Here is a 26,311-nt window from a genome sequence, read left to right as displayed (position 1 = left end):
CACACACACACACACACACACACACACACACACAAATAAAATACATTATATATATGGTTTATTTATTCATCTATTGCTGGACACTTAGGTTGCCTCCATTTTGGGGCTATTGTAAATAATGCTGTTATAAATATTGGGTTGCAACTATCTTTCTGAATTGGTGCTTTACTAGTCTTCAAATATATATCCAGGTGTGGAATTTCTGGATCAAATGATTGTTACATATTTTGTTTTGAGGAACCTCCATATTGTTTTGCATACGGGCTACAACAATTTACATTCCCATCAACGCTGTACCAGGGCTCCCTTTACTCCACATCCTCATGAACATGTGTTCCTTGTGATCTTTTTAATGATGGCCATTCTAGCCAGTGTGAAGTGATACCTCTTTGGGGTTTTGATGTGCATTTCTCAGATGATTAACAAAGTTGGGCATCTTTCCATGTGCCTGTGGGCCATCTGTATGGCATGTTTGAAAAAATGTCTATTCAGACCTTGTGCCCATTTTTTAATGAGACTGATATGTTTGTTTTGAATTGAGTTCTGTGAGTTCTTTACACATTTTGGATATTACCCCCAATCAGATGTGAACTGCAGTTATGTTCTCCCATTTGATACCCTACCTTTTCTATTTGTGCATGGTTTCCTTTGCTGTGTAGATGCATTCCAGTTTGATGTAGTCTCAGTTGTTAATTTTTACTTTAATTTCTCCTGCTTTTTGGACTCGGAGTCAACCATTAAAAACCAAATCTGATGTTAAGGAGCTCACTACCTAGTCTTTCTTGTTGTTATATGGTTTCAGGCCTTCTGTTCAAGGCTTTAACCCATTCTGAGTTCCGTTCTGTGGATGATGTAAGAGAGCAGTCCAGTGGGAGTCTTGTGCCTGTAGCCGTCCAGCTTTCCCCATGCTATTTGTTGTAGAGACTGTCCTTTCAACTACTGTGCGTTTTAGGCTTCTTTATTGTAAATCTCTTGAACATACATGTGTGGGTTTACTTCTGGGCTCTGTATTCTGTTCCATTGATCTGTGCATCTGTTTCTATGCCAATATCATAACAGTTGAGTCACTACACTTTTGGTTCACTTTCTCCTTCTCTAAATTCCACCTGGAAAGCCAGCACTGGGGCAGGTCTCCTGAGCGCTTCAGGGGCCTTTTCCCATGGAGTCAACAGCAGGCTCTAGAGCCCTCTGGGCTCACCTACAAGCCAGCTGCAGGATGAGTCACGGGACTCGGGGCCTGAGGGCCTAGAGCCCCAGCTTCCTGCCACCTCCCAGGCAAGTACTGGGGCCCATGAGGCCTGATCTCCTGGGGCTATGAAAAGGACCCTGGGGGAGGAACTGAGGGCCCAGGGCTGAGCAATCTCCAGCATTTGAGGGAAATCTGAAGGAGGGGACATCCAGGTAAAGAGCTCAATTGGTTCGGAGACTATAGCTTTTGAAGGCTGGGCAGGGGGTGGTCCTTGGAAGAACAAACACAGGCCAGTGTGGTTGACTGAGGGGCCAGGTGGGTTGCTACCAGGAGGCGGGGCTTCAGGTCTGGCTGAGGATCAGGGCTTTTCTCCAAAGTGTCCCTGAGAGACTTCCTCTGTGTTAGCAGAGTGAGAGGAAGAGATATGCTTTTTAAATACCCCTCCCTTGGATCAGAGGGTGTGACAAAGGGAAGTAAAGAGCATGAATCTGGGACAGTGTCAGTGGTGGTCTGAACAGGGAGAGGGAGGGACATACAGAGGGGTGATGCATGCAGTTGGTGTTGGGACCCAGGGACGGGGGAGGAGCTGACTGCATGTGGGGTAAGGAAGACCGAGGGGGCAGACACAGCCCTGGGTTCTGGTTTGAGCAGGTGGGGAGATGGAGCTCCTGCATGGATGGGGGAAGAGTGGGAAGAGAGTTCCAGAAGGCAGCTTGGGGCCACTTAAACTTTGGACACATGAGATTCAATCAGTTCTGATGCACTTTATTTACTTCATGGAAGTGTATTTGATTTACAGTGTTGTAGAACAGCATAATGCTTCAGTTACACACATATATGTGCTTTTTCACATTCTTTTCCACTATAGGTTATTACAAGTTATTGGTAGGTCCTTGTTGTTGATCAGTTTTGTATGTACTACTGTGTACCTGTAATCCCACACTCCCGATTTCTCCCTCCCCACCACCACTCCCCCCCACCTCAGTAACCACAGAGTGTTTTCTATGTCTGTGAGTCTGTTTCTGTTTCATATATAAGGGCATTTGTATCACTTTTTTATATATTCCATATATAAGTTATATATTTGCCTTTCACTGTCTGACTTACTTCCCTTAGTACGACAGTATCTACCTCTATTCCATTTAGTTGGAAATAACATTCTTCCATTCCCTGTTACGGCTGAGTAGTGTTCCATGGTGTAGGTATACCACATTGTCCTCATCCATGCATCTGTCGGTAGACATTTACTTTGTTTCCACATCTTGGCTGTTGTAAATAGAGCTGCTATGAACATTGAGGTCTATGTCTGGGAAACCTAGAGATTATCATACTATGTGAAGTAAGTCAGACAAAGACAAATATTATATGATATAATTAGTATGAGTAATCTAAAAAAATGACAAAAGTGATACCATTTTATAATAAAGCTCACTGGGAGAAACTGCTTCCCAGGGGGTTTCAAGCAAGCGGCGGTACATGGCTGATGAAAAATACTCTGCACCTGATGACCTGGACTCTGTTTATATTGGGTTTGGACCTGGATAAAAGCTGACAGCCAGCCTAAGTCTTGAGGAGAGTCATTTAAGGACAGGAACATAAAGGAAGCAGCAAATGACACTGACAAGTCTGTCTGGCGATGGCAGCCATCATCTGCCTGTCTGTCTCTGAGCCACTCTGCATCCAGCCAGAGAAGCCCAGGCTGCCGGGCTGTGTGCTCCGTGAAGGGGACAGTCTCCCTGCCCCCAGCACTGTGTTGCTGAGTGTGGGCAGTGGAGCCTGACCGTCTTTGAGTCTGTGATTCCATCTCCAGCCCCTGATACTTGGATGGCCTTGACCTCCGAGCCAAGGGACTCAACACCTCTTATGGGGTTTGCTTTGGAAATTAGAAACTCAGACCTCAGGATGCTCTTGCCCACCCCTCCCACATGCAGGAAGTTTTATCATGGCCACATAGAGAGTGAGCACTGGCTTAAATGGCTGCGCACGCACACACACACACACACACACAAACACATGAACATTGACATTAAATATGGGCTATGAGGTGGAACAAGAGAAAAACATGCACAGGGGTGTTAGTAAAAGAAAGAAAAAGAGTGTCGGAGGCATCACCCGTATGAGACACCACTCCCCCATTCTTCAGGCCTTATTCCACATACGCCTGAGGATGTCCCTGGAAGTACCTGGTAGAATCACCCCCACTGTGTGTGTGTGAGACAGACAGGCCTGGACAGACACCAGGACTTATCCAGGATGGAGAACAGGTAAGAATGAAGAGCTGAGTCTGGAAGACACGTGATCTCCTCACAGCTGTGCACAGAGCCTCCCCAAGAGCCATGGAGAGGGCAGGGCTGCTGTAACTGTGGAAGAGGTGGGTCTGTGTGGAGAAGGGGGTAAGCAGGCAGCAGCCCAGAGGGCTGTGTGTGGAAGTGTTGTCTGAGGAGGGGGGTCAAGGAAGTGGACCCCAGGAAGTGAAGTCACCTCTATGACAAGAGACCCCCAACAGAAATGGAACCTGGTTACCAGGCACCCACATCCTAGTGATGGCCTCAGAGCCACCTCATTTGGCTGCAGACAGTTGACAGAGAAAGATGTTCTCTGTGTTCTGATTTCGTGGGGTTTCTGTTTTAGGAAAGCCTGGAGTGAGAGGTTTTTCAGATGCTGTAGACATTGGTTCAGTCCTCAACCCAGATGCCTTTGTTTTTTAACCAGGAGGTCACCTAAGGTAACACAATGTGGCCTGGAGCAGGCCAGTCCTGGCCTGGCCACCTCTGGGAGCCCTCCCTGGGCAGGCCCACTTGCCCTTGTATCCATGTCAGGGAAGTGGGACTTGAGGGGAGGTGACCCCTCTGGGCTGAAACTGGTTGTTAAAACCACTTGGAAACCTGGTGCTCCTGTCATGGCCACATCCAAGAACAGGGCTGGTGGGGGTGACAGACGACTCCTGAGTGGCCTCTTATCTGTGCCAATGGGAGTCCAAGGGCCTCAGTTCTCAGCTTTTTTGTCCTCAATAGAGGTCTGTGCAGAGAGTGGTGTGTGTCTGTCTGGAGTGGAGATGCCCTGTGGGTCTGAAAACCAGCCAAGAGAGCCAGACAGGGCTCTGAGGTTTCTGCCTGGCTGCTGGGCACTGTGTTTGCAGGACTCCACAGAGGAAATGGGACAGGACCTGGTGCACGGAGTCCCCTGCTCCATCTCCATGCAGGAGGGGCAGGTGCCCGAGGACACCAACAAAGCCCAGGACGGGGTCAGGGTGAGTGTGAGGGAGCAGAGCTGCCCTGCTCCTCCCCTGGGCTCCCTCTTTCAGCAAAGAAATCTGATTCCCCGTCTCTCGCACCTGCCCTCCAGCCCAGGCCCTACCTTGGCCAGATGTGATGTCAATGTCCAAACATTAGTAGCAATCTCAGGAAGACACTCTAATAGAATTTCAGTTCATGTTAAGTCAACGTTGTTGCTACATTTTTCTACAGAATTTCCTGTTTTTACTTCATCCTCTAATGCCATGTTGGGCTGACAATCCTGATCCCTCCCACCCCAGGAACTGCCTCTGTGTTCTCGTCTCTACAATGGGATGTTTTCATAGTGGTCACAGGGATGATGTAGTTCATGCAGGGAGGTGCTGTCACTACTGTGCTGACATAATGTGAGAAACGGATGAATTTAACCATCACCCAATGGCACTTGGCCTGTTGATGCTGAGAACCTTTATTCTGCTGAGGACTCTCCTCTCCCACCTCTTGGTACAAGTTCCTGAGGCTTGGGAATTCAGTCTGAGCTGCAACCCTACCCCCTCTGAAGGTCCATGGAGCTGCCCTGACTCATGTCTCTCATCTTCTCCACATGAGAAGGAAGATCCATCATCCAGGAGCAGGAATTTGTCCTGTACGGCATGGAGCAGCCACAGAGACAGGCTGGAAAAGCTTGTGGCAAACCTGGTGCCTGCTGTCCTGGGCGGTGACCTCTTCTACCTGCACACATTCCTGGGCACCTATAGAGCTTTGGCCACAACCCAGGAGGTTCTGGACCTTCTGTTCCAAAGGTGAGCATTGGGAAAATTGGGTGAGCAATGACCATGGGACATTGGTGACTCAAGCACCTACTAGCAGTGAAATGGGGTAATGTCACTCTACCAACCTGAGCCTGTTTGCCCCTATGTACACTGGGGTCAAGAGAGGATCAGGCCCTAGGAGAGTAGGAATAGAGGGGCTCCTTAATGGAATGTGCTTTTGGGGGACCGGGCCCCTGGACAGGTCAGCTGGAGGGGCTGTGGTTGTGCTCATTGGTCATTTTCTGCTCCCCATGAGGACGCCTCTGCCTCCTGTGTCACTGGGTCTTTGGCTTAGGGTTGAAATGCTTTCCCATTTCAAAGATGACTTGTGATTCCATTGCTGTCCCTGTCCTAGGACAGTGAGAGCAGGGATCCCTGGGAGGAAGAAGTGGGATCCCAGAACCACTCAGGTGTGTGTGATGTGGCTAGTTGGGGGTCATTAATTCCTCAAATAAATAGCAAGGTCCACTAGGGACAGGAATTTTTCTAGGAACAACCATCATTTAATGGGTCAAGTACATAAGAGCCCTGCCTCCAGGGCTTCCGTTCTCCCAGGAGTCACGTCACACTAGACATCACATTTGGGTATTGTTCTCAGTACAGTCCTTGTGATGTCTTTCTGGCCTCGTCTAGATATGGATGTGTTCTACCTTATAGTGATGAGGACGGTGGACCCCTGCACCAGCTGAAACAGTGAGTTTATCTGAATGAAGAAGGAGGGTCTCCCTTCCCGAAAACAATGTGGAGCTTTGGACTGTGTGGATGGGCAGGGCAGGCAGAACCTTGGATCCCACACATTCTCTGATTCTGACTTGAGAGCAGAAGTCTTAGGGCTTCTCCTAGCAAAGAGGAAAGGAGACCCATAGACCTGTGGATGGGGCTGTAGTGCTATGAGTGACATCTGAGAGGTCAGAGGTCAGAGTCAGCCCCTAAGTGAACCCACAGCCATCCCTCCTCCATCCCAGCCCTGCCCCCAACCCCATCCTGGGACCCAGAACACAAGGGGTGGAGAGCATCCTGCCAACCATCTGCTGGAGCCTCAATGGTGAGGACTCAGTTGGTGTTCAGGGTACCCAGTGAGCCTCAGGGGACAGCTGAGCCCACCCTGTGGGAGGTGAGTGGCAGGGGCAGGAGGGGACCCAGGCAGGATCCCTGGAAGATTAGGCAGCAGGCAGGTGCAGGAGCTAAAGTCTGGGGTGTGAGGAGGCCCATGGGAAGCCTGGGTGGCAGACACAGCCTGTCTGTTCCCTCCTGGGTCAGACACTCATGGAGCAGCTCCCATGTTCCCGAGATGGCAGTGCCCAGAGCAGACAGCCTGCCTGTCCTCACAGAGGTGCCATCCAGTGGGGAGGGGCTGGGAGATGGACAGAGCAGTGTGACAGGCATCCTTGAAGAGGTAGAGAGATAGTCATACCATTGAGCAAAGGCTGTTCCTTCAGAAGGATTGTAGAAGCCCCTCCTCTGTGTCCAAGCCCACCTCTGCCCAGACTGCCAAGTAAGATGGGACATGGAGAAGAACTGCCTCTGGATGGGCAGGAGCTGAAGGCAAAGAGGCCCAGGTCCCCAGAGGTCTTCCCTGGGAGTGCAGCCTGGAAGTAAAGGCCAAGCCTCTGACTCTGGTGCCCTCATGACTACCCCCAGGGCCATGTCCTCCATCCTGGGCACCTGGCTGCTTCAGTACCCAGAGGATTTCCACCAGCCTGCAGAATTTCCCTGCCTGAAGATGATACTAGCTTACCTAGAGCTCAGCATGCCTGGCTCAGATCTGGAGCACCAGGCCCACCTTCTCCTGGCACAGCTGAAGCTCCCAGAGACAGAGGGTGATGGTGAGGAGGATGCAGGGTGAGTGATGTGGTGAGTGGAGAGGGGAAGGCTTTGGACCACATAGGGCAGAGCCTCCCCAGGCTGGAACTGGCCCAGGAGTGATGTGGAGGCTCAGATCACTTTTCCCCTGGATTTCAGTCTGGGAAGTCTTCCTGGGAGTGGGACCCTGGTCTGAGACTTCACTGATTGGCAGTGAGAACTTTCCTGACTTTTGGGATACAAGTGAGAAAGCAGTCCTATTGATGAGAGTTTCCCTTCTTGGAGCTACAGCACCAGCTCAGAGCAAGCTCTGGAAACACCTGGAGACCTAAAGCCTGCTGCACCTCTCCTGCCCAGGACAGCTCCAGAGCCAGAGCAAGCTCAAGCCACAGCCCTTGCTCAAGTTCAAGGGCCAGATGAAGGGATATACCAACTCCAAAACCAGAGCCAGAGCCTGCTCACGCCCCAGCTCTCATTTAAGTTCAAAGCCAAGAAAAGCACCTGCACAGGCTCCAATTCTAGAGGAGGTTCAGGCAACAGCTGTCCTCCATCTCAGAGCCTGAAACATCAGGAACAGCTGCTCTAGCACTTCCTCTACCACCTCAGCCAGCCGCCTGCCCTGCCTCACATCCAGAGCCTCAGCGAACCTCAGCCAGAGCTCCCCCACTGGCCCTGGGGTGCCACTGTGCTTTGGCCCAGCTGTGACCCCACTGTGCTTTGGCCCAGCTGTGACCCCACAGGGTTATCCAGTTCTAGATCAGAGACCACAGCACACCCAGTTCTCCTAGTTACTCAGGTGCTAGAGCCAGGTCCTCCCCGGATACACCTAGAGCTGCTACCCGATCAGCAAAGAGCACCAGCACATGCAGTGCCTTCAGGGCCGTGGACTGAGCTGCCCCGGGTGCCAGCAGCAGCACTGGAGACACCCTTCCCCTTCCCTGTAATTCCTTCTTTCTTAAAAAATAAATTTGTTCTTATCTTATATACACTAAATTATTCTGTGGTATAAAGTTACCTTAAACTTTAAAACTTTTAATATTTTAAATTCTACTTGTACATGGCATTAAGCATATTCAAAATTTTATATAACCCCGTTTAATATCTATTCCAGAACATTCTTATCAAAGAAAGTGCTGTAAGTATCAGTCTCTCCTGATTTCCCTCACCTTCAGTGCTGTGACAACCAATATTCCTGATGTGTCTATGAATTTACAATCCCTGATTATTCTTATTGGTGATAACATATTGTTGTGGCCTGTTGTGTCTGACTGAGCAATATATGAGGAACCTGATTATCATCGTCTTTTGCTTTAAATACAAATTTTAAATATTAAAAATAAGGCTGGTCACCAAATGAAAGACAAGGCCTTGGATGGGTTCCCCCCCAGTGGAATTTCCTAGCTGCAGCACCAACTCCCACTTGAGCTCATATGAGCAGAAAGAGTTGTAACAAAACATATCAGGTGTTCAAGGAAACTGCAGGAAGGTCAGAGTTTCAGGCAAGGTGACTGGGAGCTGAGCACAGGCCCTCCCACCCCTCAGGCTTCTCTAGCAGTGACTCTGCCCCATCCCTGGTCCAGCCCCTTCAAGGCTGCCATTCAGATTCTGCAGGGGAAGGAACTCTGCCTTTTGCCCCAAACCACAAATGGAATGGAAGGTGGGCCAACATGTCCATCAAAGTAAGTTCAGGGGATCCCATGGTCTGAGTGACTGAGAAGACGGTCAGCGACCTCCCTCCTCTCCGCCCAGAGACAGAGCCCCCCAAGCAGAGAACATAGGTCCTCACAAAAAGGAAATTCCAAGCTCTCCCTGGAGGAGGAAAGACAGAAGCCCCTGTAAACTGGGAAGCAGATGAAGTAGAGATCCAAGGGCCCAGGGGAAGGCCTGCTTGGGCTGAGGCTCTACACTGAGGCTTAGGAGCACAGGCTCTGTGTTGGTTTGAAGGAAGTGACAATGAATCATCACATCAGAGTCTCTTTGCAAAACCAAATCTGCCTCCAGAAAACTCCCTCAGTACAGATCCCCAAACATCCATTTTCCACTTGGAGGCTGTGGACTTTTGAGATGTTGTGTAGCTCATAAATAGGGAGAAGGATAGTGGAGGGGGTATCCACAGAGTCAGGTCAGGGCAGCTCAGGTTGTCTGACTTCACAGGAGGGGACCACTCTAACTGGATGCCAATATTTCCGTAATAGAGCAGAAAACCGAGAATACCAGGGGCAATTGGGAGTTTTTTTCCATCCTCATGGAAAAGAACTACGAGTGTAGAGCGTTCATACTGTCAATAGCACACCACTGTAGCCAGCCATTATCTGTCTTTCTGCCCCTTTCAGCATTTTTAGCTGGTGTCCATCCTCAAGGCTGTCTCTTGGTCTGAAATGGCTGCTGGAGCACGGGACTTGATCCGCCAACATGCCTTCACCTCTGAGGCAGGAAGGAGGAAAGATGAAGGGCCAAACGACCAACTCAGCTGCATCTACTCTATCTAAACAGCCTCCCCAAAATCCACACAGTCCACACGATCCTTTTGCTCACTTCTAATCTGCCTGACATTCATCTGGCCACTTTCAGTGACAAGAGACCTTAGGAAGTCAATCACAGAATTGGGGAAATTCTGTCCTCATTTAGACCATTTTTCTCTTCTTAAGTAAAAAATGAAAGCCATGTGGTGATGACCTGGGCTGTTTGCCTACACTAAACAGCAAGAAGAAGGGGAGGAGATGGAGTGATTTTCAGATGAGTTGGGTTTTGTTTACCCACCATACAGGCCCTCTGCTTGGTGTCTCTTCATTCCCAGGGGAATTAGAGATGCAGATTCTAACCAGGATTTTCTAGAGGCAAAGGTGCTTTCATTTCCCAGGCAGGCGGCTGGAACCACAGTGGGGCTTTCATCTGCCTGTTCCCTGGAAGCAGCTCAGAGAAGATCCTCTTCTGTTCCCTGATGAGGTGGGCAGAGGTGAAGGATGGGAACTTTGGGGGAAGCAGTATGTCCAAATCGCTGGATCAAAGTTGAGATCTGTCCAAAAAAATCTGTATCATCAAAAGTGGACCTATTTGACACTGACACTTTCAGCCTAGGGATCTGTGGGCCATCAGGGTGATTATTAGTAAAAGTACTTCACACCCAATAAAACTCCACATGGTCAAATGTATTATTCACTGATAATTTATGGAAGGAAAATACACTACTGAACAATTTTGATATCTGCTGTTTGACTCAGGTCAGTAGCCAGGGTCCAAATAATGATCACTAAGGAAATCTTACAAAGACATACTCTATAGTCACTAAATTATGTTTTGGACAAGAAATCTTGTCACTTATTTCCTTTACATTTGATCCCAGGTGAAATACTTTCAGTAAATGAAAAATAAACACGGTTACCCCTGCAGCAGTCCTGAGGCTGGGAGCCGCCCCCAGCGCCCCCCCCCCCCAGGAGCCAGTGCGCAGGCGTGAGCAGAGGCAGGTGTGAGGGCTGCGGGGAAGGGGATCAGCCGCTGAACTGTGTGGGTTCCTGGGAGGCCCTGGGTCCTGAGAAGGAAAGATGAAGACTGAGTGGGTCACCAACTATGTGACCCTCCCTGCGAGGGAGAAGCTCTGAGACTTTTAAGTGCAGCTCTGCCTGTTGCTTCTCCCCACCTGCCTGCTCACCAGCAAGGGGCCTGACTCTCCAGCTACCAGGCTGTGATCCTACCCGGATTCTCATTCCGGGGCCGCTACCAGTCACAGACCCTCCATCATCAGCAGGGTAAGGACCCCGGGCTGGGGCCACAAAGTCAGGCATTGAGTGGAGGGCGCCCCGCGTGCTCACAGCCCTCCCTCCAGGGCGCCCCTGGGGCATCCTGGGCGGCGGGACTGTCCTGCAGCGTGCCTGCCGTGGACGTGCGGCGGGACCTGGCCCTGGTCTGCGACTGCCTGGGCCTGTATTCAGAGAGAACTTCTCAAAAGACTTAAGGAGTAGGATCAGCTCCAGAAGTCTCCAGGTTACCTTTGAGCATTTTCCCTCCTTATTGACTCAAGTGACAATTAACTGACTCTCAGAGCGCCCCCTGGAGGGCAATTGGTGGTGACATACTAACATCTAACCATAATTAGAAAGACATTGCCAGCTTTTGATATTTTTGCATCTGGAGGGCCTCTTGAACTTTGTGTGTGTGTGTGTGCTTCCTGTTGGTGGTACTCTTTTCCAGCAACCGGCCGTTTTTTGGTGAACCAGGGTTGCTCTAAGTTAAATCAACGTTTAAAAATTCATTTTGAGCAGTTATCATAGACACTCAAATATTTGAAAAATTTATTAAAATGCTCTGTGGCTTTTTGTTTTGAGGGGTCCTGTGGTAAATTATGCATGAGGAAGGGAAGCTTATGGAAGCAGGAGAAATGCTTATTTCATGACATTCTGCTGTGCACTGTTGCAATTTTGAATAACTAATTACAGGTGAGTCTCAGATTGGCTCCAGAAAATGCATATTTTCTTTTGAGAATACTTTGCTATTTGTCCTCTGGATTTGTATGTACTATTTTGTTGGTATAAATATGCCCAGTTAGCAGACTTCAAATGATAATAGCAGGCTGTTAAAACTAGGAATCTCTGTAATTTACAATGCTTTGTAAGACAGAGATTGGATGTCTTTCTCTATTAAAATTTTTTCTTGAGGTACCAAACTTTCCACACAAAACACTCAGAAATGACTTTAAAAAAGAAAAAAAAATGCACTGTCCTTTGTCTCTGGTAGTGAGGAAGCCAGCACATCATCTCACTGTTGAAGACAATGACCTGCGATTGAAAGATGGGGATGGAGTACAGAAGAGTCTCCTGACCTAGAAGTGGCTGTGGCCTGTATTCACCAAGAGGTCACTCACAGTCAATGAGTCTTTCCCAGGCAGCATGGGATTTTAATTACTGTCATCTGGGTTTAGTGAAGTTTCAACAGAGGCACTTGCCAGTGATTGTGTTTTAGAAAGAGCCCTGCCTGTGGGAACCTAAGAGAGGCAGAGACATGTTTATCAGGCATTGACCACAGCAAAGGTGAGGCAAGAAGAACAAAACAGAGCAAGTGAGAGAAAGAGGAGAGAGAGAAGAACAGAGAGACACTGTGACAAACACAGAGACTGACAGGGAGCGAAAGAGAGACTTACAAAGACAGGTGTAAGGAGAGACTCAGAGTTCAAGACAAAAAGACCAGCAAGGAAACTGCCAGGGTTGACAGTGAGAGGAAGGTGGAGAGAGGGAGTGTGTTAGCCAGCTCAATCTGGCTTTGGGAAGGCTAGCATTGTCTCCCCAGTCCTGGGTACAGGGGAGATGCCTGCAGGAGAAATGATTCCTTTATTTGACTGCAGATGGTGTGTTTTTGATAATTCTGTGTCCTTACTGAGAGAGAAAAGTATTATTCTTCAGAGAGTCTAGAAACACCACCAGGGGACAGCTGGAGCCTACCCCAAACTGGAGCATGGTACCAGCACAGGTCTTTCTAACCTCATGTGCTTCTTTGTCTTTCTAGGTGCTCTGGTGAGTTCTCCTGATATCAAGATGTCATTGCTTTAAATAATATCCTGAATTGTACTGGAACTGTTTTTGTTGGGACTTGGAGTCCTAAGAGGGTACTTGTATATTTCCTATGCAGGGACCTAGGGGGAAATTTGGAAGTGGGTTGGCTGTCCTTTTTCAGTATTAGGCTTAAACTGGAAAGATTATGTACATTTGGTCTGAACAAACTGTTTGCTAGTGACATGAGTGATTGAGACTGCTCATCTCTGAAGAAAAGGGACATTTGCTTTTTCCAGCCACAAGGCGTTCTCAGCCAACTGAGAACCTAGTGGAATGTCTGAGGGTTCATCCACTTAACGGTTAGTGGTTCTGCAGAGGATTTTGCTATAGCAATTATGTCAATTCTGCCAGACATAAGGTAGATCACTTCGTCCTCCAAATACCCCCAGCAGTTCCTGTCAGAGGGAGACAGATGAGAGAGTCCAACAGGCCCGAGTGAAACCTTGGGGAGCGAGACTCAGAAGCAGCACACTTTGGATCCATCACTCGACCCTCAGAAGGTTGTTCAGATCATAGCTGATTTAGGATACCAAGTTAATGACAGGAAACTGTAGCTCAAAAGCTGAACAGCTCCTGGAGAGGCAGCCACTTGCTGGATCTCTGGCTGACTGCTTGTGTGATTGGAATGAAGCCAATGCTGGCAAAAACTCAACTCTGAAATGCCAGGATGAGTTCTTTTGACATCCCAAAACTGTTGAGAAAGCTGACGTGGTAAGACATCTTTTCAAAATGCTGACCCTGAGAGAAGAAAAGTATTTCCAAGGAGAAAAATTGAAGTTATAGCTCTTATTATGTCCTTGAAATTTATATACAGCCCCCATCACCTGAGATAATGGACTTGGCTTAATTAGCAGAACTTGGAAGGGGAAAGCAAAAACAAAAAACAAAAAACAAAAGAAAGAGGCTTTTTAATTTTTTTCTTTTTATTGAGTTATAGTCAATTTACAATGTTGTGTCAATTTCTGGTGTACAGCATAATTTTTCAGTTATAAATTAATATACTTATATCCATTTTCATATTCTTTTTCACCAAGAGCTACTAGAAGATCTTGAATATATTTCCCTGTGCTACACAGTATAAGGTTGTTTATCTATTTTATATATACCTCTTAGCATCTGCACACCTCAAACTCCCAGTCTATCCGTCCCACACCCCTCACCCATGGCAACCACAAGTTTGTATCTATGTCTGTGAGTCTTTTTCTGTTTTATATTTATTTGTCTTTTTTCTTTTTTTGGATTCTATTTATGAGTGATATCATATGGTATTTTTCTTTCTCTGTCTGGCTTACTTCACTTAGAATGACATTCTCCAGAGACATCCATGTTGCCACAAATGGCATTATGTCATCATTTTTTATAACTGAATAGTATTCCATTATGTAAATATACAATGGTTTCTTTATCCAGTTATCTGTAGATGGACATTTAGGTTGTTTCCATGTCTTGGCTATTGTAAATAGTGCTTCTATGGACATTGGGTTGCAGATGTCTCTTCGAACTAGGATTCCTTCTGAATATATGCTGAGGAGTGGGATTGCTGGGTCATATGGTAAGTCTATTTTTAATCTTTTCAGGAATCCCCATACTTTTTTCCCACAGTGGCTGCACCAAACTGCATTCCCAACAGTGTAGGAGGGTTCCCTTTTCTCCAGACTTTCTCCAGCACTTATCATTTGTGGACTATTTAAAGATGGCCATTCTGACTGGTGTGAGGTGATACCTCATGTTAGTTTTGATTTGCATTTCTCTGATAATTATTGATATTGAGCATTTTTTCATGTGCCTATTGATCATTCATGTGCCTTCATTGGAGAATTGCTTGTTTGGTTCTTCTGTCCATTTTTGAATTGGGTTGTTTGTTGTTTTTTCTTATTAAATCATATGAGCTTTTTATATATTCTGGAGATCAAGACGTTTTCATTTTCATGTTTTGCAAATATTTTCTCCCATTCTGGTTATCATTTTGTTTTGTTTATGGTTTCCTTTGCTGTGCAAAAGTTTGTAAGTTTAATTAGGTCCAATTTGTTTATTTTTGCTTTTATTTCTTTTGCTTGGGTAGAGTGCCCTAGGAGAACATTGCTGAGATAAATGTGAGATAATGTTTTGCCTAAGTTTTCTTCTAGGAAGTTTATTGTGTCTTGTCTTATGTTTAAGTCTTTAATCTCTGTTGAGTTTATTTTTGTGAATGGTGTGAGGGAGTATTCTAACTTCATTGATTTACATTCTGCTGCCCAGTTTTCCCAACACCATTTGCTGAAGAGACTGTCTTAATTCCACTAAATGTTCTTGCCTCCTTTGTCAAACATTATTTGACCAAAAGTTTGTGGGTTCATTTCTGGGCTCTCTATTCTGTTCCATTGATCCATATGTTTGTTTCTCAGGAGTGCTAAAAGGACTCTTCTCCCCTGAACAGGAATTAGACTTGTGAGAAGAGGGGCAAATCATGTGAGATTTCACACCACCTGATTAGGATGAGGGGTGATCACCTATGGGAGCCTGCGCTACTGCTGGCCTGAGAAGGGAAGCCACACAGACAGTAAAGAACAGCTTTCCTTCTCAGGAATGCCATAGGAATTTTTCTCCCCTGAACCAGGGACTTAGTCTTGTGAGAAAAGGTGCAAATCTTGCAAGATTTGACTCCAACTAAAGAGGATTCAGGGTGATCACCTGAGAGAAACTGGGCTACAGCTGGCCTGAGAAGTGAAGGCATATAGACAGAAAAGAAAAGCTTTTACATTCAGGAGAGCCAAAGGGATTCCTCTTGCTTGGATAGGGTACTCAGGCTCTCAAGAAAAGGGGCAACTCTCCTGAGACAGCTGGGGCTTCTGTGAGAGGATGTGTGCTCACTGAGATGAGTCAGACTGGATTCATGATCATGTAAGAAGAAAATGCATCCTTACAAAGATAGGTGTTGTCTCCAGAGCTATGAGTAACACCATCTGGGGATGGAGCCCTTTCATCCCTTCAAAAAAAGAACTGACCTGATTTCCAATAAGGGAAATGATTTTACACCAGAGGAGAGGACTGAATTTGGCAAGTAAAGGGGAAAATCTCACGAGACATTGTTCAACCTTAAGAAGTTTCAGGATGACCACCTGAGAGAGGCTGGGCTACAGCTCGCACAAGAAGGGAAGATATACAGACAGTAAAGAAAAGCTTTTATTCTCCAGAGGGCCGAGTGATTACTGCCCCCTGAAAAGGGGACTAGGTCTAGCAAGCAAAGGGGCAAACCTCGTGAAATTGCTGAGGCTTCTGTGAGGAGATATGTACTTACTGAGCCAAGGGAAGCTGGATTCATGCTCCTCTGAGTGCAAAACTCATCCTTATAGAGGATAGGACTTGGTCTCAGGAGTGAAAAAGGGCACCATCTGAAGATGGAGTCCACTCTTCCCTTCAAATAAAGGACAGGAGTCATTTCCAATAAGGGACATGACTTTCCCATATAGGAGCAGCAAGAATCCATGTGAAAAGTGGCAACTCTCATGAGACTTGGCTCCACCTAAAGAGGATTCTTGTGATCACCTGAAAGAGGCTGGGCTACTCCTCGCCTGAGTAGGTAAGGAATACAGACAGTAAAGAAAAGCTTTCGTTCAAAGAGTGCCAAAGGGAGTTATCTCCCATGGTCTGGAGACTTAGTCTCATGAGAAAACTGGGGCCTCTCTCAAGATTTGGCTCCACGTGATTAGGATTATTGGGGATCACCTGTCACAGACTGGGCTACTGCTCACCTGAGAGGGCCAGCCACACAAAATGTAAGGAAATGCTATTATTCTCAAAAGGGGAGAAGGGATTCCTCTCCCCTAATCAGGGGACACATTCTCAGAAGAAAATGGGGCAAATCTCAGGAGGTTTAGCTCCACTTGAAGAGGATTCGGGGTCATAACCTAAGAGGCTGGGCTACTGCTCTGCTGAGACTTTCCACCGCCACTACCACCATTGAAGCCTATGTACTGCTCTCCACAAAAGAGGCACATCAGTGTCACCCAGGGCTCTGTGACTTTTCTTCTGTCTGCCAGATTCTGTCAATCTGCCAGGCCTTGAGAGAATGCAGTACACCACCCCTGCCCTATTTCTTAAAATGTAGAAAGCTCTTGGTCTCCTCTACATAAAACCTCTTTTTTAATGCCTTGATTTAGAAAATGCCATAAAATGTGGAGAAGACAATGACGATCACTTTTGACACCACCTCCATGTTCTCCCCCGCCCTCCTGCAGCTAAAAGCTGCCACGTGGCCCTCTCTGCACAACTACATTGGCTGAAGCTCTGATCCTGGATGATAAAAAGGTAAAGACCCCAGGAGAAAGACTTTTCCCTTCCGCCTTCCCCGTTCTTCCTTCAGACCTAGAATGTGGATGGCAGATCCAGAAGAGGCTGCCATGTGACCTTGCAAAGCCAAGCAGAGACTGACAGCCTCACCCCAGATGGCAGTGCTGCCAGATGACAGCAGTCAGCATTTTCAGCCCTGGACACATGACACATGAGACAGTTCAACCCTCTACTGGTTCAGCTCCTGCAGTAAACTTTTCAGTTATTAGTAACACAAATGCTAACTGTTAACCACCAACATGAAATGACTGTTTATCTTATGATGTTTCTCTTCCTGTCATTTTCTCTATTCAGTTGTAATTTTGACATACAAGCAGACAACAGGATCATACATGAAATAATTTTTTTTCATTTTTTTATTATCTTTCTCCCCATAGAGGGATAAGACTCATGAAAAGAAAGATAGGGTATATCTCATTTATGATTTTACTTCCTGTATCCAGAACAATGCCTGACAAATCTCAGTGTTCAATAAATGTTAGTTAAATTAATGAATTAATTAGTAAATAAATGAACATTTTAATGTGAGCCCTTTCCTGGCTGTGAATTTATTTTCTGAAATCTTTTTTTTTTCCTCTGATGACACATCTCTCCTATACACATGCAATTATATATTTAACCAGTCACTTGCTAGTGGACTTTTTACGCTACTATAAAAGTACTCATATGTGCATTTTGGGTCTTATGCAATTATTTTTATGATAAAATGATTAGAAAGGTATGCATAATTTATATATTTTAATACATATTTCCAAAATGATCTTTGAAAGCAGTTTTTTAGAACCAATACTTCCAAGAGAAAATCATGACTGTTTCTTTCTCTGCATCTCCACCAACATTAGGCATTATTAATTTCAAAAGTTTTTCATTTTGGTAAGTGAACAATTATGTCTCAAAGTTGTTTTAATGTGTGTTTCCTGATCACTGGAGTCACAGAGTGTTCTTTTGCCAGTCTGTGGTTATTTGGCAGGGTTTTTCAGGTCCTAAGCTTCTAAAGGAGGAGGGGACCTGCATCTGCCATGGTCTATTGGACATATGTGACCATAGATGGTTAAAGTGGGGTTGGCCAGTATTCAGGGCCCTCCAGGAATTATAGGGGAGGAAGCCAAGAGCTAGACCCCTGAAGTCCTTGAGATTCCAGGACTAGAACCACTGAGCTGGGACTCCTCTTTACTGGAAGCAGGACCACGTCCCTGGTCCCTTGCTAAGGGCCATGGTGGGACAGATACTTCTTCTGGTGTGAGGTTCAGGCCATGATGGCAGGAATTTGGGTAGCCCCAGATGGGGCTAAGACTGCTGTTGGGGGCTGAAATGGGCCAGAAAAAGTGAGCTACCTTGAAGTCTGTGAAGAACTTCTGAGAAGCCCAAGCAGGGTTAGAAGATGATGAAGAAGAAAGGGAGGGCCATTCCAGGACACAGAGGAAAAGGCACTGAGCCTCTTCAAGAATGAGGTGCACTCATGTCCAGATCAGCCCTATCTTCAGGACCACACAGCCAGCCACAGCCTGGAGCCATCCTCATGGCCACACTCTACATCAGTTGGTCACATGTCCAGAAATACAACCCCCTACTCTCCATTTCCCCATTCCCTTAACACACTCCCCATACCCCAACCAAATGACATCACCTCCCAGCCCAGCCCACTCCGTAAAGAAGGCCATGGTGGAAGTTGTTAAAACATCTCCTACCCCCACCCTACAACCCTAAGCCAAGCCCTGCAATGCAGCACAGTTGTTCCCATTTTACAGATGAAGAGATTGTGCACCATGTCAAGACCATCTTCTAGTGCCTCCAGGCTGCACAAAGGGCAGAGAAAGAGCTACACGAGTCCCACAGGGTTGGGAGCCTCCTGAAGGAGGATGCCAGGAGCTGTACTGGCAGAGACAACAGCCACCCATGCCCAGCATGCCAGGCCAGAGGAGATCCTGCCAGGTACACAGACCCAGACTTCTCAGGCTGGACCTACTGCTCTGAGCAATGACAGCATGGTGCAATGCTGACCTATGCTGGCAGCTTGGGATCAGGCCCTGTTATGATGGCCATGAGAACCCCAGGAGACAGGACCTGGCTGGGAGATACAGGCACCTTGACCTGGGTGGGGATTGCTGTGGGAAGCTGGGCAGTAGTTAGATCAGAAGCTGGGTAGGTCCTGATCTCAGTGAAAATGACAATACTGGCCATAATTTTCTATGAACTAGGCACACCTCTTATGCTTTATGTATATTATTAATGCGTTTACTCTTAATTCTTAATAGGGGAAACATGCTAATTATTCTCATTTGACAGAGGAGAAAACTGAGGTAATAGAAGGTTATGTAAGTTGCCCACCTAAGAAGTGACCAAGTAGGATTTGAACTCAGGCAGTCTGACTCTACCACAGTTTGAGCTATCTGCTTGTCAAAAACAGGAATAGGAGAGTCTGCTTTTATATGTCCCAACATGGTGTCACTTTCTGTGATTTCTAGAGCCTACCTCACCCCCCGGCCAATGCTGCAGAAGAGCAGACATCCTATAGCCCTGATTATATACCATTCTCTGCCTGGGTCACTTGGAAGGACCAAAACCCTGGATATCATATGGGCCTGGGACTACTTTGAGCCTTCCATGGAAGTTAACAAGGTGAGGATCTTGGCAGAGCCCAGACTTTAAGGGAGTGACCTAGATCTTCCTTGTCCAAGGCCACCCAAGATCCAGAGAAGGAGAACCAGGTGGGCCTTTGTGTAGAACACCTGTATGTGCAGTGTGCATCCTCTCTGCTGCAGAAAGCTCTGCTCCTCCTCTACTCTTGCCCTGGTTTTGCAAAAGTTTCAAGCTCAGTCCTCTACAAACCATAGGTCAAATGATAACATCCTGCTTAAAGTCTTTACTGCAACTCAACAACACAAAAAATAAGTGAATTAAAAATGGATGAAAAATATGATCCAGCAATCCCACTCCTGGGCATATATCCAGAGAAAACTCTAACACAAAAAGACACATGCACACCAATTTTCACAGTAGGACTATTTACAATAACCAAGGCATGAAAGCAACTCAAATTCCCATCAAAAGATGAATGGATAAAGGTGTGGTATGTATATACAATGGATACTACTCAGCCATAAAATAAGAATGAAATGTTGAAATTTGTAGCAACATGGATCTAGAGGTAATCATACTAAGTGTATTAAGTCAAGCAGAGAAAGATAAATATCATATGATTTCACTTATATGTGGGATCTTTAAAATTAAAACAAATGAGATTATTTATAAAACAGAAAGAGACTCAGACATGGAAAAGCAATGTAGAGTTACCAAAGGGGAAGGGGCGGAGGGATAATTTAGGAGTTTGGGATTAGTAGATACAAACAACTATATATAAAATAAACAACACAATTCTACTGTAGAGCATAGGGAACTGCATTCAATATTTTGAAACAACCTATAATGAAAAAGAATATATATTTATATGTATGTATAATTGAATCACTATGCTGTACACCAGAACACAACATTGTAAATCAACTAACCTTCAACTAAAATGGGTGAAGGATTTTAAAAGATATTTCTTCAAAAAAGATACTTAAATAGCCAAAAAGCACATAAATAGAAGCTCAGCATCTTTAGTTATTAGGGGATGCAAATTAAAACCATCATGTGACATACCACCTCACAACTATTAGGATCTAAAAAAATTTTTTTTAAACAAATGTTGGTTTATGTGAAATATGTGAAATATTTCAAATATGTGAAAAAATTGGAAACTTTACGTACTGTTGGTAGGATTATACAATGGTGCAGCTGCTATGGAAAACATCTTATCAATTCCTCAAGAAACTAAAAATAGTATCACCACACATGAAAAAAAAATTGTGTAACTACCTATGGTGGTGAATGTTAACTAGACTTATTATTGTGATCATCTCACAATGTATACAGATATTGAATCATGATGATGTACACCTGAAACTAATACAATGCTATTTGTGAATTCTATCACAATAAAAATAACTAGTAATATACAGACTAAAAATTACATATGATCTAGCAATTCCACCTCTGGGTATATACCCAATATAACTGAAAGCAGGATCTCAAAGAAATATTAGTACACCCATGTTCACAACATTCACAATAGCCAAAAGGCAGAAGCTACCCAAACGTCCATCAAAAAGATGAATAGACAAACAAAATGTGGTATATATGTACAATCTGACCTCATAATGGAAGGAAATTCTGACCTGCTACAACATGGATGAATCTTAAGGACGTAAGTCTTTGAGGATTAATAGGTCAAAAAAGATAAACACTCTGTGATTCCATGCATATGCGGTCCCTAGAGTAGTCAGATTCATAGGGATGGAAAGTAGAATGGAGGCTGTAAAGAGCTAGGGTTGGGAGGGAAGGGAAAATGGGGTGTGGTGGTTTAATGCGTACAGAGATTCAGTTAAGGAAGTCTATAAAAGTTCTGGGTCAATGTATAATTCTATGTCGTAAGTTTTATTCAAAATTTATTCAAAAATTAATTTTGTTTAACCTTTTTACATTTAATTATATAAAATGCTGTTTAATGTACATAAATATGAAACATCTAACAGAATCATCTAAATAATATTTCAGTATCTAGTACGTTTAGGTAACACAGATGTTTTGAATTAAAACTCATGCTGATGGCCTCCTGGAATACCAGTTAGAATACAGATAAAAGGACTGCACTTACCTTGCTTTATCTCTTCATGGGAAAACACTATGTATTATTAGATTAAGTAATTGTAAAACTAAGGTTGAAAGTGACAGCAACATTATTCACTGAACCAGTGTGTATTTTATTACTAATTAATCAAGCTATGAAAATTATACATGCCAGATAAATACCAATTTTACCAGTTTTGTACCTTTCAGGGCATAGATGGCCTTCCAGATGTTTTCCATGAGTAGTTACCTCCCTCTGTATTCATAAGCAACACAGCAAGTTCTTAGTTTAGTCCATAATTATATATTCAATGGGAATCCCCTCAGAGATTGACAAAAATGATAAATTAGCTGTTGATTCAAGATCTGTTCTTTTTCTTTTATGTAATTTCCTAAGAAGCTTGAAAGTCAAAATTCTACCATATAACTTGTAATAGAAAATATCCAAATGTACAAAATGGTGCAGAGCGTGTGTAACTAAAGTGGAAGAATTGATAAACAATAAAAAAAATCATGCTGAGTAACTTATATCATTTACCACAAATAAGTCAAATAGAAACTTGCTTTTACAGCTCTGGAGATGGATGGTTGAACATCTGTGTGACTATACTTAAGGGCCGTTGAGTCGTTCACTTAAAAAATGGTTAAAATGACAAATTTTATGTTATGTGTATTTTATCACAATTAAAAATTTAATTAAAATTAATTAAATTAAATCAATCCTATACTGGCTCCTCTGACTGCGAAACAAAGGTCAGACTGCTCAAGCTGCACTGAACACCTTCAGGACTGGCACCCAGTAACACCTCCTCCCCTGGGAACTACACTAACACTCAGGGCTGCAGCAGTAATGGAGGTCTTGCAAGAGCCTGCCCCAGGCTACACACGATTGGTCTAGAGATGGCCACTCATCCAAACTAAGCCAATCAGCACCCTTCCCAAAGGCTTCCCCTCTCCCATCCAAACAATTCAGTACCACTAAAGAGCCATGCTCTTTCCCACCTTTCAGCCCTGGCTCATGCTCTTCTCCTACAAATGGCTTCTCTCCTGAGTTGTCCAGTGAAAATTTACTCAACCTCTAAGATAAATTCAAGCCCCACCAACCAAAAAGTCTTTGTGACCCACACCCCGGACAGCTCATAGAACCCACCATCCTGTACTGCCTTTGGCTATAACACTCCCCTCTGCACATGCCTGTTAACAAGTCTACTGAAACTCAACTTGCTGGAAGAGTCTCACAAACAGAGGCTTAACTTTGTGTTCATACTCTCCAGGTTAGTATCTGGCACCAAGTGGACACTCCGAGTTTACAGAATAAACACATAAATTCCAAGTAAATATCACCAAACCTCTTTCACAGAACCAACATCTGAGGCTCAAAGATGTGGAAATCCCAGTTTAAATTTCTACAAATTCTATGCATCTCTGTGCCTCATCCTATCCCCCAGGCCTCTGCAACTGCAGAAACCCATCACTAAGCACTTGGAAGTTCTGGTCAATCACATAGTCAATGAAAAGCCCACATATTGATATAATGTACAGCAACAATAGAAAACTAAGACAGAGAAAATTCTTTAAAGAAGACGGAGAAGATAACAGACTCCTTAGACTGACAGTTGACTTCAGTGTGATGCATGCGTGCGTACACACACACACACACAGGGCAGGAAATAGTGGTATGAAACTTTGATGTACTAAAGAACATTCCTGACCCAGAATTCCAGACTGGGGGAAAAATATCTTTTGAGAAAGACGGTGAAATATTGATTTTCAGGCAATCAAAACTCAAAGAGTTTATTGAGAAGCAGGTTTGCACTAAAGGAAATGCTAAAGGAGGTATTTCATGCAAAAGGAAAGTGATCCCAGGAGGAAGGACTGAGACACAAGAAGGAATGGAAAGGAAAGGGCATTTAATAGGTTGGTAGATATAAATGAGCACTGTCCACAACAGTGATGCCTGTGAAGTAAAGTAAAAGTAAAAGAATGAAAATACAAGGCAGCTTATGTGTTGTCCAGGAACATAGTAAAAATATCGATTAATTGTAGAATAGGTAAATTAAGAATGCAGATTGTAATTTAGGTGAAAACAACCGACAGACACAAAGAGGGGCAGTGAAGAAAATTCAGGGAGGAAAATGTAGAGATAGATATAAACAAACCCAAGGAAGCGAGAAAGGAAAGGAAAGAAAAAGAAAGACAAAAGAGGATGATGAATAGAAAGAACAAAATAAGATGTTATTTTTTACATGAACACATTAATGAACACATTAATAATATATCAAATGTAAAATAATTAAATGCTTTAGTTAAATGGAAAGTAGTAGTAAATTGGACTTTTAAAACATTCAACTGTTTCTTTACAAAGGTCACATCTAAAACATAAAGATACAGAAAGACTGTAAGTAAAAGGAATAAAAGTAATATGCTGTGTGAACACTAACCCAAAAAGAGCTAGTGTGGCTATGTTAATATCAGACAAAATATATTTTAAAGTAAAAAACTATTACTAGAGATTAAGAGGGTTATTATAAGATAATACAAAGTTCAACTTACCAAGGAGATGTAACAATTTAAGGTTGATATGTACTTAAGAAAGTAATCTCAAAATATATAAAACTCAAAACTACAGATATGCAAAGACCAAAATATCAATGGAAGGATTTAACACAAGTCTCTCAGGAATAGATAGAAAAAGCAGTCAAAAGCAGTTAAATTCAGTGAATTTGATCAATATAGCTATTAACACATTTGACCTAATGACACACCTACAACTTGCACCCAGTGAGTACAGAATACACATTCTTTTCAGGCCTATTTGAAACATTTACAAAAAGACCATGCTTAATTGAAATACTAGTAAACATGATTTACAACAATGCAAATCAATAATGGCAAGACATGGTGAAAAGATAATGAGAAATTCCCTATATATTTGAAAATGGAGAAATACATTCTTAAACAACCCAGTGGACAAAAAGGAAATACCAAATGGAACTTAGTAACTCTTTAGAACATAATAATAACAAAAATTCCATAAATAAAATTGGTGCAGCCACTATGAAGAACAGTATGGAGCTTCTTTTAAAAACTAAAAATAGCGTTACCATATGATTGAGGAATCCCTCTCCTGGGCACATATCTAGAGAAAACTCTCACTCAAAAAGACACATATAGCAGCATTATTTGCAACAGCCAACACATGGAAGCAACCTAAATGTCCATTGACAGATGAATGTATAAAGAAGATGTGGTAAATATGTGTGGAATACTGTATGAATTAATGCCATTTGAAGCTACACGGATGGGCCTAGAGATGATTATCCTACGTGAAGTAAGCCAGACAGAGAAAAAGTAATATCATGTGATATCACTTACATGTGGAATCTAAAAAAGTGACACAAGTGAATGTATTTATAAAACAGAAATAGACCCACAAACATAGAAAACAAAATTAAAGTCACCAAAGAGGAAAGCGGAGTGAAGAGGGATGAATCTGGTATTTGGGATTAACAGATACACACTACTATATATAAAATAGATAAATAATAGGAACCTACTGTATGGCACGAGGAACTACATTCAATAACTTGTAATAACCTATAATGAAAAATAATCTAAAATATATGTTTATATATGTATAACAGTGTCACTTTGCTACATACCTGAACCATTAGAAATCAACTATCTGTCAATAAAGAAAATTTCAGTGTTACATGTCAAAGTTTGTGCTTCAAAGTAGACTAATAGTCTTGAAGTAAGAAATGCAGCAAACTAATGAGAAAGCATCCATTTTAGACATTAGAAAAAGAAAAGTAAAATAACCCAAAAACATAGAATAAAGAAAGTAATATGAGTGGAAATTAATAACATATGAAATAATGTAATACATACAATGGAGAGATCAAAAGAAAAGAAAAAACAAGGTTCTTTGAAATGACTAATAAATTTGTAAATCCCTGGGTGGCAAGACTGATCAAAAAACTGAGAAAGAGAGAAAGAAAACAAAAAAACCCCCAAGATTTTAAAAAAGAGAAATTAATTAAGAATCCTACAGATACGGGAAATAATGAGAAAATACTATGAACAGTATTTAAAATTCAGATGACATGGATATATTTCTCTCAAAATTACAATTACCAAAATTTATATGAAAAGAAATGTAGAATCTAAATAGTCCTATAATCATTAAAGAAATACACATCTTCCAGGTCCAATGACTTCACTGATGAAGTTTACCAAACATTTAAGGAAGAAATAATATCAACAGTACAGGAACTCCTGCAGAGCAGAAAAAGAGGAAGCAAACCCCAGCTTGGTCACAAAGCCAGCGTAGCCTTAATACTAAAACTTCACAAAGACAGAGAAATAAAAATTACAAGCCAATAGTCTTCAAGGAAGTAAACGCCAAAACTGTAAACGTAACAGCGGCCAACCAAATCCAATAGTATGTAAAGAGAATAATACACTATGAGCAAACCAGTCTATTCTAGGCACAAAAGTACTTTAACACTGGAAAATCAATCAGTGATATTCATCACATTGTAATGGGTTGAAAGAGAAAAAGAAATAGCATTTACACTGGTGTCAAAAACTATGAACAATGTATGGACTGTATGGATTGAAAGTGTGCAGGAAGAAAATCTTACATTAGCCTTTATTGGCAAGTATCAAAGAACACCTAAGTAGATGGAAAGATATGTGATGAATAAACACTACAAAAGTAAGTATGGC

General features: G+C 43.6%; 1 pseudogene; it reads right to left on the bottom strand.

The window, feature by feature from the left end:
- Positions 1-26,311, bottom strand: part of LOC140699182 (cyclic AMP-dependent transcription factor ATF-5 pseudogene) — an 82,333-nt pseudogene that overhangs the window by 31,541 nt on the left and 24,481 nt on the right.

Source organism: Vicugna pacos, chromosome 11 (assembly GCF_048564905.1).
Source record: "Vicugna pacos chromosome 11, VicPac4, whole genome shotgun sequence".
NCBI lineage: Eukaryota > Metazoa > Chordata > Mammalia > Artiodactyla > Camelidae > Vicugna > Vicugna pacos.
This window is presented reverse-complemented; position numbering and strand designations above follow the sequence as displayed.